Genomic DNA, 11,903 nt, shown 5'->3' with positions numbered 1-11,903 from the left:
GTGCCCACAGTTCTTGATCACGCCACTTTGAAGAATGAAGAGGTAGTGTTATGGAACCTAAGCTGGGTCCTGACAGAAGAACCAAGTGGCACTCGGAGACTTTGGAGGACTGGAGTTTTATTTAACACTGGTGGGCTCAGAAGACAGTGATCTCCAAAGGTCTGAGCCCCAGGCACAGACAAAGGGGGTAATTTATACCCTTTTACTTAGGCATAGTTGGTACTTTTGGCATGTGTGGGAAGCAGGGCGGAGAGAAGAACCTGGAAAAGCCCCGGGGCAGGGGCTAGGACTCCTTTGCTGACTCAGTCAGTCATCTTAGAACACAGATTTTCACTTATCAGTAGACCAGATGAAGAATGGTGGGTTGCAAAGCAAATTTTATTGAGCAATAGTAAAGTTTATTGAGTGATAGTATAAAGCTTCTGAAGAGGGAGGGACCTGAGAAGGTTGCCTCCTGAGTTTCTAAGTCTATAGAGTTGTTTATGGGTTTCTTGGCAGGCTATTTTAAGCTGATTAACCCCTCATGGACCTATCACCCAATCAGGTTGTTGTCATCTACCTGTCTCATGGGAAAGGGTGGAGGGCTTCTTCTAAGGTGGTATAAAATCCTTTTAAGGTTGGTCTCTTCTTAGGGTGGTGGCCCCTTGTCCCTGCCTGTCTTTCTTACAACTATCCTTCAACATTGGAAATTGAATTGGGGGGGGGTGCCTGGGTGGCTCAGTGGGTTAAGCCGCTGCCTTCGGCTCAGCTCATGATCTCAGGGTCCTGGGATAGAGACCTGCATCATGCTCTCTGCTCAGCAGGGAGCCTGCTTTCCCTTCTTTCTCTGCCTGTCTCTCTGCCTACTTGTGATCTCTCTCTCTCTCTCTCTCTATCAAATAAATAAATAAAATCTTAAAGAAATTGAATTTTGTCTCCTGCCACATTTAGGGTTATCCAACTCTCTGTCTTTTAGATAGAGGACATGGCGGTGTGTGTGTGGGGGGGGGTCTTCCCAGCCTCTGGGCCCTGTTAGCCAAAGGAAATAAAGTCCTTTTCCCTTGCTACTTTGGTTCCTCTAATCAATGCACAGAGTTAAGGGCAGCTGTCTGTTAGTTTCTTAAAGTGGCCTTGGCCTGAGGTTGTTGATTCCCTGGGTGGCCTGGATTGCAGTTTTAGGGCCTTGGATGACCTTCCCATGCATGGGAAGGAGGGCTATCTCCTCTCCAATGCCCTGGTTGTTGTCAGGCTGGACAAGGCCCTGACAGAAGGAGCATTTGTCAATCTCAGGCCAGATGCTTCAATTGCTAACAACAGAAAAAGCCTTGAGGAGATCCTGGAGCATAGGGAGCCTTAGCGTCTTGTGCCTTTAATGGCTTTTGCCCTTGTGTGGACCCAGAGAGTGGCAGGGAGCTAGTTTCTCTGTTTCCTTTCAGCCCTTAAAACCACTTCTCAGTTATTGAAGACCTTGAAAACTGTATCCAGAGTGTAGGGAAAAGGGTCTTCAGGGTTTTGGCTCAGCTCATAATCTCAAGGTTTGAGAGGAGCCCCACCTAGGGCTCCATGCTGGGTGTGGAGCCTGCTTAAGGTTCTTTCTCTCCCTATGCACCTACCATGCCCCCACATATGTGCTCTTTCTCTCTCTCTAAAAATAAATAACAAAGAATATAGCTCCAGGATAAGTGTGAAGAAATAGAGGGAACGGTCCCAAGTAATGGAGTTTGTGCCATAATGGGAAAGACCAGCTGCTTAATCCCAAAGGGGCATCCTGCCAAGGGGGATGGAACTCCAACTGGTGGTCATGAATTCAGTCAGGGCAGTCTACTGACCTTAAAAAGAGTGGGACATTTTTTTTAATTTTTTAAACTTTTTTCAAAGATTTTATTTATTTATTTGATATATATAGAGAGAGAGTTACACAGGGGACACAAGCTGGGGTAGAGGGAGAAGGAGATGCAGGCTTCCTGCCAAGCAGGGAGCCTGATGCAGGGCTCAATTCCAGGACCTTGGATCACGACGTGAGTGAAAGGCAGGTGTTTAAGGACTGAGGCATCCAGGCATCCCAAGATTGGGACATTTTAGAAGATGACTAACTCTTCAGGGCTGACCCATCAAGGAGAGAGTCATAGCCAATAGTGGTGGCACTTACATTAGGGTCATCCCCTTCCCCTGCAACAGGGAGAGCAGGACACTGGGTAGTAGAACTGGATGAGAAAGAGGTGGGAGGACTCACCACTCAGACACATGGGAACATGCATGTTTATCTATAGATCAAGGTGATGAAGGATAGTTGGAAGGCCAGGCAGGTAGGAAAAAGGGACTCCCACCCTAAAAGGAAACCACACCCTTAAAAGGATATTACATCACCCTGGAAGAAGCCCTCCACCCTTTCCCACATGATAGGTGACAAAAATCTGCTTAGATGACAGGCACAGGGAGGGTTAATCAGATTAAAACAGCTCACCAACAAGCCTATAAAAACTTGTAGACTTAGAACCTCTGGTGAGAACTCCTTTGGGTCCCCTCTCTCCTGGGGAGCTTTGTACTATCATGAAATAAACTTTACTATTGTTCAATAAACCTTGCTTTGCTGCCCACCACTGTTCATATGGTCTAACTCTTCAATCGTTGAAGCAACATGACCAAGAACCACAGGCACTGATGGAGAAAACATCCTGCAGCAGAGGTAGTGGTTGGATCCATGAGATCAAAGGAAAAAGTGGAGAGAGCTGGAAGAAATAAGATGGCTGAGTCAGCCAGTGCCAGGGAAGGGTCCCAACGAAATCTGAAATTTGTGTGGATTTGCCTCTGCCCGCTGTGCCACACATTGGGAACAGACCTCAGGGGATGAAGTGAGAAAGCAAAAGAAAGGGGTCCTTCACCCTCACAGGTCCAGTGAGTCCAAACGATGTGGGAAACAAAGGCAGAAAGAAATGTAGATAAAATTAATTGTCCTTATAACCTGCTGCCTATTGACACATACTTGAGATAGGCAGATTATAATATTCCTTCAAGCTTCTGAGTCTTCTTTAGCATATGAAAGCCCTTTAGGAACTTCCTAATCTTTATTTCCCCCAACCCCAAGATGTATAATCACTTGCTCCTCACAATCCCAGGGCATTGGGGAGCAGCAGCAGCAGCAGTTCTTTGCCCACAGGTCCTGACTCCGTGCTTTAATAAAACCACCATTTTTCCCTGAAGACATCTCAAGAATTCTTTCTTGGCCATCATTTCCAGACATCACCAACCTTACCACCACACTAATGTTAAAAACAAACAAACAACAATAAAACCTGCATCACAACCCATTTTTGCTCTCAGACCTTCAGACCACATCAGAGAGTCACCCTGGCCACAGATCTTCAGTTATATGAGGGGTACTACTTAGGCTGCTTCAGGGTTAAAAGAGAAAAGATAGGGAAGGAGGGGTCCCTCTGAAGGGCAAGAGGGGAAATCCCTTACCATTTCAGTCAAGGGAGGTCAGGTGGGTCTCCCCTGGGGCTTCTGATCACCACAGAAGAGTAACCTCTGTTGGAGGTTGTCAGTTCCCCAAGGAAGACTAGAGTTGGTCCACCTAGGGAAGTCCCAAGAAATTGTGGAGAATCTGAAGAGAACACCAGGCTCACAAAGTCTCCTCATATGGACCAACAGATGTGGGGCAACCCCATCTGGTGGAGGCCAGCAACCTAGTGGGTGAAGGAATTCATTCAAGACAGAACAAAGGAGATAGAAATTTGTTGAATACACTACAAGGAAGTATAGTGACAGGACAGGACAGGACAGGACAGAAAAACAGAGAATGTCTGCCAGGAGGCAGTGGTGGGGGGCTATAATTAAGAGGGAAGGTGAGGAGGCATGGGAACAAATGGAATTTTCCTTTTTACCTGTGTCTTGGTGTAAGAAACCCATTGATCAGCTTGGGTTTGTTGGTATTTTGAAGCAGGGCATCTAACAGGCCTGTTTATAACTTATACAATAGCTATGTTACCATAGAAATAAGAGTATTTATTAATCTTTTTTTTTAAAGATTTTATTTATTTGACAGAGACACAGAGAGAGAGGGAACCCAAGCAAGGGGAGTGGGAGAGGGAGAAGCAGGCTTCCCACCAAGCAGGGAGCCTGATGTGGGCCTTGATCCCAGGACCCTGGGATCATGACCTGAGCTGAAGGCAGACGTTTAATGACTGAGCCACCCAGATGCCAAAATAAGAATATTTAATAAAAGTTTCTGAGTTCTGGGTGTTATACACAACCAATGAATCAAGGAACACTACATCAAAAACTAATGATGTACTATATGTTGGCTAATTGAATTTAAATAAAAAAGGGAAAAAAAACAAATTACTGTACACCTCAAAAAAAAAAAAAGTTTCTGAAGTGGTCAGGAAGAAAAAGATAAATGATTCAATATTTGCTTATAAATATGTAATCTATAACATTGCTATAAGATATAGATGGCTTAAATAAAAGAGAAAAGGGTGTTTTTAAATCTGAAAATAAAATATTAAAGAACTAGCAATATTTCAAGCAAAAAGTCATAAAAATTAGAGTCATCACTGTTACTATTAAAATAGCATTGGTTAGGGGCGCCTGTGTGGCTCAGTGGGTTAAGCCACTGCCTTCGGCTCAGGTCATGATCCCAGGGTCCTGGGATCGAGCCCCACATTGGGCTCTCTGCTCAGCAGGGAGCCTGCTTCCTCCTCTCTCTCTGCCTGCCTCTCTGCCTACCTGTAATCTCTGTTTGTCAAATAAAATAAATAAAATCTTTAAAAAAAAAAAAGGATTTAAAATAGCATTGGTTAAGTAGAGCCCTGAGGTATTGGATGGTGAGTCATGACAAAAAATCCTAAAAGAAAGAAAAATAGAAAATTTTATTACTCGTGGGTCCTGGAGGAGTTACACACAGCATACCTTAAGGGCCTGTGTGGGGAGGTCAAGGAAGGGTGCAGGCAGAGAGAGAAAATGGCAAGATTTGAGGCTCAAATTAGGGTCCACAGAGGGAGGACTTTGTTTTTCTGGGCTAAGGCTGGGTCAATTCAAACTAAAATTAGCAGGGTTTTAGTAAGCTTCCCACAGATCTTATCTAGAAGCTACAAAATTGTTGGGGGGGGGGGTGCCTAGGTGGCTCAGTGTGTTAAAGCCTCTGCTTTCGGCTCAGGTCATGATCCCACGGTCCTGAGATCGAGCCCCGCATCGGACTCTGCTCAGCAGGGAGCCTGCTTCCCCCCTCTCTCCACCTGCCTCTCTGCCTACTTGTCATCTCTGCCTGTCAAATAAATAAATAAAATAAATCTTTTTAAAAAGGCTACAAAAGGGAAAGGCCTTGGGAAGCAAAGGGGATTGTTGATCACAAGGGCTGTTGGGAGAATCATATAAGGAACCTGCATTTACTTGTGACTCTGCAGTCTGGTAAATAGGGCACATGCTTGCATGAGGGGAGGTACTGTCAGCTCACCACACTACAGGCCACACAAAATGTATGTCAAGGCAGCAATGGAGTAACTGAGCTAAACCCTCCACAGTATACCCTGTAATGCCTCGCCATCAGGAATAACAACCGCTTGTGTGGTTGATGAGTTAAAGGATAGAATACACTGCTTTCTGAAGTCATTGTAAAGCATATTTAATCAAGGTAATAATAATGAAGCCTCTGATGAGTAGACTTGAAATCTCATTCTTGGCAGTGCCCCCAGGTGGATGGCAAGAGCCATGAGAACAAATAGGGGACCTTGGAGAGTGTGGAAATTTGTTGAAATATTTTAAATATATTACGCATGACCTGTATATATCCTGAGGTATCTTCTGGAAGCTGGCCTGTACTGGTCTTGAATTTTTAATGTCGGTGCAGCAAGAGAGGCCCTGTATAGAGCAGATTCCATCGGATTGGATAGGAAATCAAACACTAGGTGATTATCCATCATTGCTTGTGCTAGTGGGCCATGCTGTTGCTGAGTCAGACTCAGAATATAGTACAGTGTCTGCATGTGGTTGGCCAGATGGGCTGATAATTTCTGAATGGCTTTTGATATTTGACCTTGTTGCGCTAGGGTGGTAGCGCTCATTCCTATAACTGACAGTCCAGTGATGATGGCCAGTGCTAACATCATAAGGGTCTGAAAAATTCCCCCCCTTTCTTTGAATAGGTATGAGAGGTCTCCAGGGTGAGGTGACAGAAGGGTAATGGGTGGCAAGATTAGTAAAAGTAAAACACTGTAATGATAGAGGTCATCTCTGTGGACCCCTTGAGTCAGGTCCGCAGTAGAATCCAAATAATGTATTATTTACCATTAAGTGTCAGTGATTGTGAGGGTGAGGTCCAATCTTTGTATTCAAGTTTAGGAGATAGAAAGTTACTCCATGGGTGGTTAATATTGTGCTTACACACAGGGTACCCTATTTGAGATAGAGGTTAGGGATTTGGTCTAGTCTAAAGGAGACTTGTGGTGCTTTGGAGGGAATTATCACAAGGGCTGGTCACTAAGAAGAGAAGTGGAAGAGCCAGTTACATGAAGCTCTAGGTCAGCCCTGCATGGGGACAGATACGACATGGTTTTACTTGCAAGGCCTAGGCAGCTATCTCACATGTATATAAGAATATATTTTCTAAGTCCAATCTAGCATAGTTAGCTGTGGTTTGTGGCAGGGTCTTGATGTACAACAGGGCCACAGTATAACAGGTGTACAACATGGTGTACAACTTATGGATAAGATGTGGAGAGGAGTGGAGTTGACTCTTTGGGGTATGGAAGTGGTATTTGCAGTGGTGGAAATAATGAGGGAGACAGTCTGTAATGGATGCATGAGGAAGAAAGCAAAAGCTGTAACCTAGTATTCTGAACAGCAGACACGTAGCAAGAGGTCCCTGACCATAAGATGTAAGGAAGGTCCAGCTATGCATGTTACAAGGAAGTGTCTCACTGTGCCTAGTGTAGGTTAAAATACATTGTTCATCTTGCCATAAAGGTAAAATGATGTCTAGTGCTCTTACCAGTGGTAAGCTGGGAAGTTACTTATAGTTTAGCAATCATTTTGAAAGAGGCATTGTTTGTGCAACAACAAGATAACTATTTTAGAAAAATAGGACTCTTCAGTGTCACCAGAGTTGATCAAATGAAGGCAATTTGGCAACTCGGTTTTAAGGTTGAAAGTCTTCTCCATTCTAGTACAAAAGAATATGGTGGGGATTCCAACATCCAGTGAGGTTGGGATGTATTGTGTTTTGTCACTGATTTGAGAAGAAGAAATGTTGTCTGATGAGTTACAGTGGTTGGGGGCAAGAGAGGACAGCCTGATGGAAGGTGGACTTCTCAGTGGAGATTTATGAAGGTTAGGAGTGACTGGATGATGTTACATTCTGAATATATTTGCTAGAAGTCTGGCTCAGAATGGAACTACAAGTATGGGATGTATAGCTTGTTGAGCAGATGTCGGTAAGCTCATCAGATCATCGGGGGTGCCCCTTGCAATGGAGCAGTTGCTTGTGATGGAGACCCCATCCACAATGCATATAGATTGTGAGCACATCAATGATTAATTCTAGAGGCATTTTGTGGATGTCAGTTTTACAATCAGAGATTACCCTATTGAAGTAAAATACAATCATTAGAGCACAAGCCTGACATCCATATGTGAATGATTTGGAAACATTATCCTCACAGGATATAATTTCAGTTGTAGAATAAAGAAGGAGTGACTCATTTAACCATTGGAAGCTTCCATTGCAACCATTTAATGCAGAGGCAGGTGAGCTACTAACCGAGTCTGCCAGTACCTGGTGCTTAGCCATTCTGTGGTTCAGAAGTGCACCAGACTGATTTTATTCCAGCACATCTCCCAGGGCAGGGTTAGGGCCAATGGGTCTAATAGCAACCCTATTATCCAAGCTTTTCACTTCAAGAGCAGCTTCCACAACAAAATAGGGTACATTAATTCGACTACCTTGCAGGGTCCTTTTTGGGGAAAACTATCTGGATGCTGAAAAAAGGCAGATTCTAACTGCCTTGGATCAAGAGATCCTTTACCTCCTTTTCTAAGGTGGCTAGAGACCTGGACGTCCTCTGATTTTGCACAACTGGATTACAGGGTTCCTTTGTGGATTTCCTTTACTAATGTGACTGGCACCCATTAGGTGGAGGGTCTCTTTTCCTCTCTCTGAGAGCCACACAGTTCCATTAGTGGGTACTCAAGCTATAATTTAATTCTCCTGTAAAACTTTTGACAAATTTGGTTTAATTATCCAGAATTTATGACCCAGATAGGTAAGAGAAGAGGCAGAGTCAGTGGCTTTAGATTCATTGCTGGTACTGAACCAACAAATATGGGCCAAGCAAATCTGTATAATCATGATGTCTAAGCAATTTTGTAGGGGGTTGTTTCTTGGGATCTTTATTATAAGAGGATCATATTGCACACTCTGACGTTGGTTGGGTCCCCAACATATGAAAGATATTGAGATGATTAAAAAAAATCCATACTGTTTTCCAGAGTGGCTGCAGTATGGAGGTTCCTCAAACAGTTAAAAATAGAGCTACTCTATGACCCAGTGATTGCACTATAGGTATTTATTCAAAGATACAAACAGTGATTCAAAGGGGCACATACATCCCAATGTTTATAGTAACAGTGTCCACAATTGCCAAAATATGAAAGAGCCCAGATGTCCATCAACAAATGAATGGATAAAGAAGATGTGGTATATTTATACAAGAGGATATTACTCAGCCATCAAAATGAGTGAAATCTTGCCATTGGCAACAATATGGATGAAACTAGACCGTATTATGCTAAATGAAATAAGTCAGTCAGAGGAAGACAAATACCATATGATATCTCTCGTATGTGGAATTTAGGAAACAAAACAGATGGGTATAGGGGAAAGGAAGAAAAAATAAAATAAGAGGGAAAAGAGAGGGAGGCAAACCATAAGAGATGCTGAGCTCTAGGAAACAAACAGGGTTGCTGGAGGCGAGGTAGGTGGGGGGGATGGGGTATTTGTGTGATGGGCATTAAGGAGGACACTTGATGTAAAGAGCACAGATGTTATATGCAACTGACAAATCACTAAGTTCTACCTCGGAAATCAATAACTAAAAAAATCAAAATGGTCAAGGAAAGATCCACTTCGTTAGCAGTTGGGAATTGCATCCCCTTAAGGGCTTCACTTTAAGTATCAGCAGGAAAGTATTTGGAGAAAACTTGTAGTTTGTGTAGGGGGTTAGAGACCTGAGGGCCGGGAGTTAAGGTGTATTAGAGCTTAGGATAGAATTTGTCCATTTGAGGACCACTTGTTTTTTAAAAGTGTGAGGAACACATCTTTGAGTAGGCCATTGTGCCTTTCTATAAATCCAGCCTCTCGGGGCTGATAAGTTAGGTGGAAACTCCATAACTTTCAGTCTAGAGCTCGTGACTGTAAGGGCCTATTTAGCCAGAGCAATTCCATCCGGTTAAACAGTGATTTTGTTGTTTATGCAGTAAAACTTAAACTGACCCTGTTCCCCCACCCCTCCACGCCCAGGGAACTTACTTAAAAGCAAGTCCGGGAAACCAGTCCCAGGTAACAAAGCCCAAATACAAAGGCGGGTCAGTCCAGGTGGAGATATCCAATCATTGGGCCTGTATACGGTCTCCCTAGCTACCAAGGAGTGTGGGTCCCGCCTTTTGGGCACCAATTCTGACCAGGGTGATAGGCTAGTTCAAATATATACTAGGGTAAATTGTAATTCAATTGGCCACCTGTGTGTGGCCAGGCCCAACCACATGGCCTTTGCTCTATAAAAGTTAGTCTGTAAGTCAGGGAGGGGTCGCCTCTTTGTAAGAGACGGCCCTGATCGGTCAGTTTGATTCTCGATGCTTGGCGTGAAATAAAGCTTTGCTTGACCTTCGCTTTGTATCAGTCTTGCTCCTTTGATCACGGACCCATTATTGGGGGACCTAACAATGACCAAACAGCTTTGGAAGTGAAATGGGAACCTTGATCCGAATCTCTAATACCTGGAGATCAGCACATTTGTTAAAAAGATTACCTGATGAGAAATGGTTTCTTTCTGCAGAGAGCGGCCAGTAAATGTAGCGATGACAGTAGTTGCATACCCACTAACTCCAGCAGAGGGCAGCAGTGGCCTGATGAACTCAATATGCCATACAGAATAGGGTCTGTTGCCCAGAGGCACATTATCTCTGAACTGGGAGCCTTCCATAGTTTTGTTTAAGAACAAAGGGAGTGATTATCGGAAAACAGCTTTGGCTAGAGCCAGAGCGAGGAGGGTGGGGGTCACACCTGTTTGTCCTCTCAGTGTGTCCTGTTGTTCCCCTAGGGCCTGATGTGAGCCCATTCTGCCAGTAGATAGGGCATGTCTGGAGGAATGGTTTTGTCTAGTACTCTGAGAGGTGGGGCCTTGGAACAGGCACATAATTTGAATAAGCAGTCTTCAATGTTATAATGTGCTTCTGGTATCTGTTGGCATACGTACGCAGAGACATGAATGACCACAGTTGGTGTGTGTGAACTGAATACTTTTTCTTTTCCAAAAGAAGTCACCCCAGCAAAGCATTCTTTTGTCATTGTTCCAACCAGACCGTGAGCCATTGGTTACTGCCCAGAAGTCAGTAAAAATGTTTGACCTCAGGAGATTCCCTAAAAGGGAATGGCCTTTTGTAGAGATGGTCACATTGTCATCAATTCTTCTAGTTGGACAGTGCCAATAGAGCTCTGCTTACCTAGTGACATGCCCTTAGCAGGGTGGTATACAATGGCCTTCCATCAGGCCATTTTAACAGTGAAGCCTCAAGTGGCTGTGCCAGGCCTCTGCTGGGTTGAATCCTTGAACTAAGGCATGGTGGAGACTGTGTGCAAAGTAGCACAGGCTGTGAGCTCACTGATATCTCTTAAAAAAAAATAAAAAAGCCAAACAGCCCGCCAAAATTTGTCAGTCTAGTGGTAGGTATCAGGCTGCTTTTTGGAGAAGACATTTAGTTCAGAAACACATGGGCAGCCAAGTAGAGAAGTGCTTAGCCCAGAGAAAATACGAGGTGTAATCAGAAGCATCTACTGATTCAACTCAGAAATCTGAGCCCAGAGGACTAAGGGCAGGGGCTTCTGTATGGCTTACTAAGGGCAGGGGCTGGCCACAAGCGGTTGGTCAAGGTTCTCCCCAAAGGAAAGAAGTGGACATGTATAAAACCATATTCTTCAGCAGAATAAATAAGTTTAGAATGTGTTTCTTCCAAAAGGTAAAGAGACCAGATATGTGCTGTACTTGCTGTAATGTAGTGGGGAATCTGTTTGTGAGAACTTGATGTCTTAGAGTAATTTCTTGGCCCTTAGCTGACCATATTATGCCAAAATACTTGACAGAAGTTGCTTCTCTTTGTATCCTATTAGGGGGAATAATTTGTCACTAAGAGTAAATCTTCCTGAATGGCATCTTCAGAAGGGGTCCCATGGCAGAATGTCATATACGTAATGTCAAAGGTGGCAGCAAGTTAATCTGAGTAAACTCAGATCTTGTCTGCAAGTTATGGGCAATGGCAGGGCTCTTTAGAAAAATCTATGGGCAGCTCAATTAAAGATATACTGGGTGTTCTCGAAATTAAAACTCAATTGGGGTTGTAAGTAAAACATGTTGACTAGATCTAGGACAGTAAAGTACAAGCCTTGAGCTTTTTTAATGTTATCTACCATCCTTAGAATACTGGGCTGGGAGCTTTGATAGCAGAAACCTATGCCTTTAAATTTTGAGAGCTGATTGTCCTGCTCAGAGAGGAGTCTGCTTCTCCCTCTCTTTCTGTCCCTCCCTCCACCTCGCTCATGGTCTCTGTCTCTCAAATAAATAAAATCTTTAAAAAAATACTACGTTAAAAAAGTCAGACACAAAATACTACAAATTGTATGATTCCATTAATGTGAAATTTCTAGAAGAAACAAA

The sequence above is a fragment of the Mustela nivalis genome (assembly GCF_964662115.1).
Source record: "Mustela nivalis genome assembly, chromosome: 6".
Lineage (NCBI taxonomy): Eukaryota > Metazoa > Chordata > Mammalia > Carnivora > Mustelidae > Mustela > Mustela nivalis.
This window is presented reverse-complemented; position numbering follows the sequence as displayed.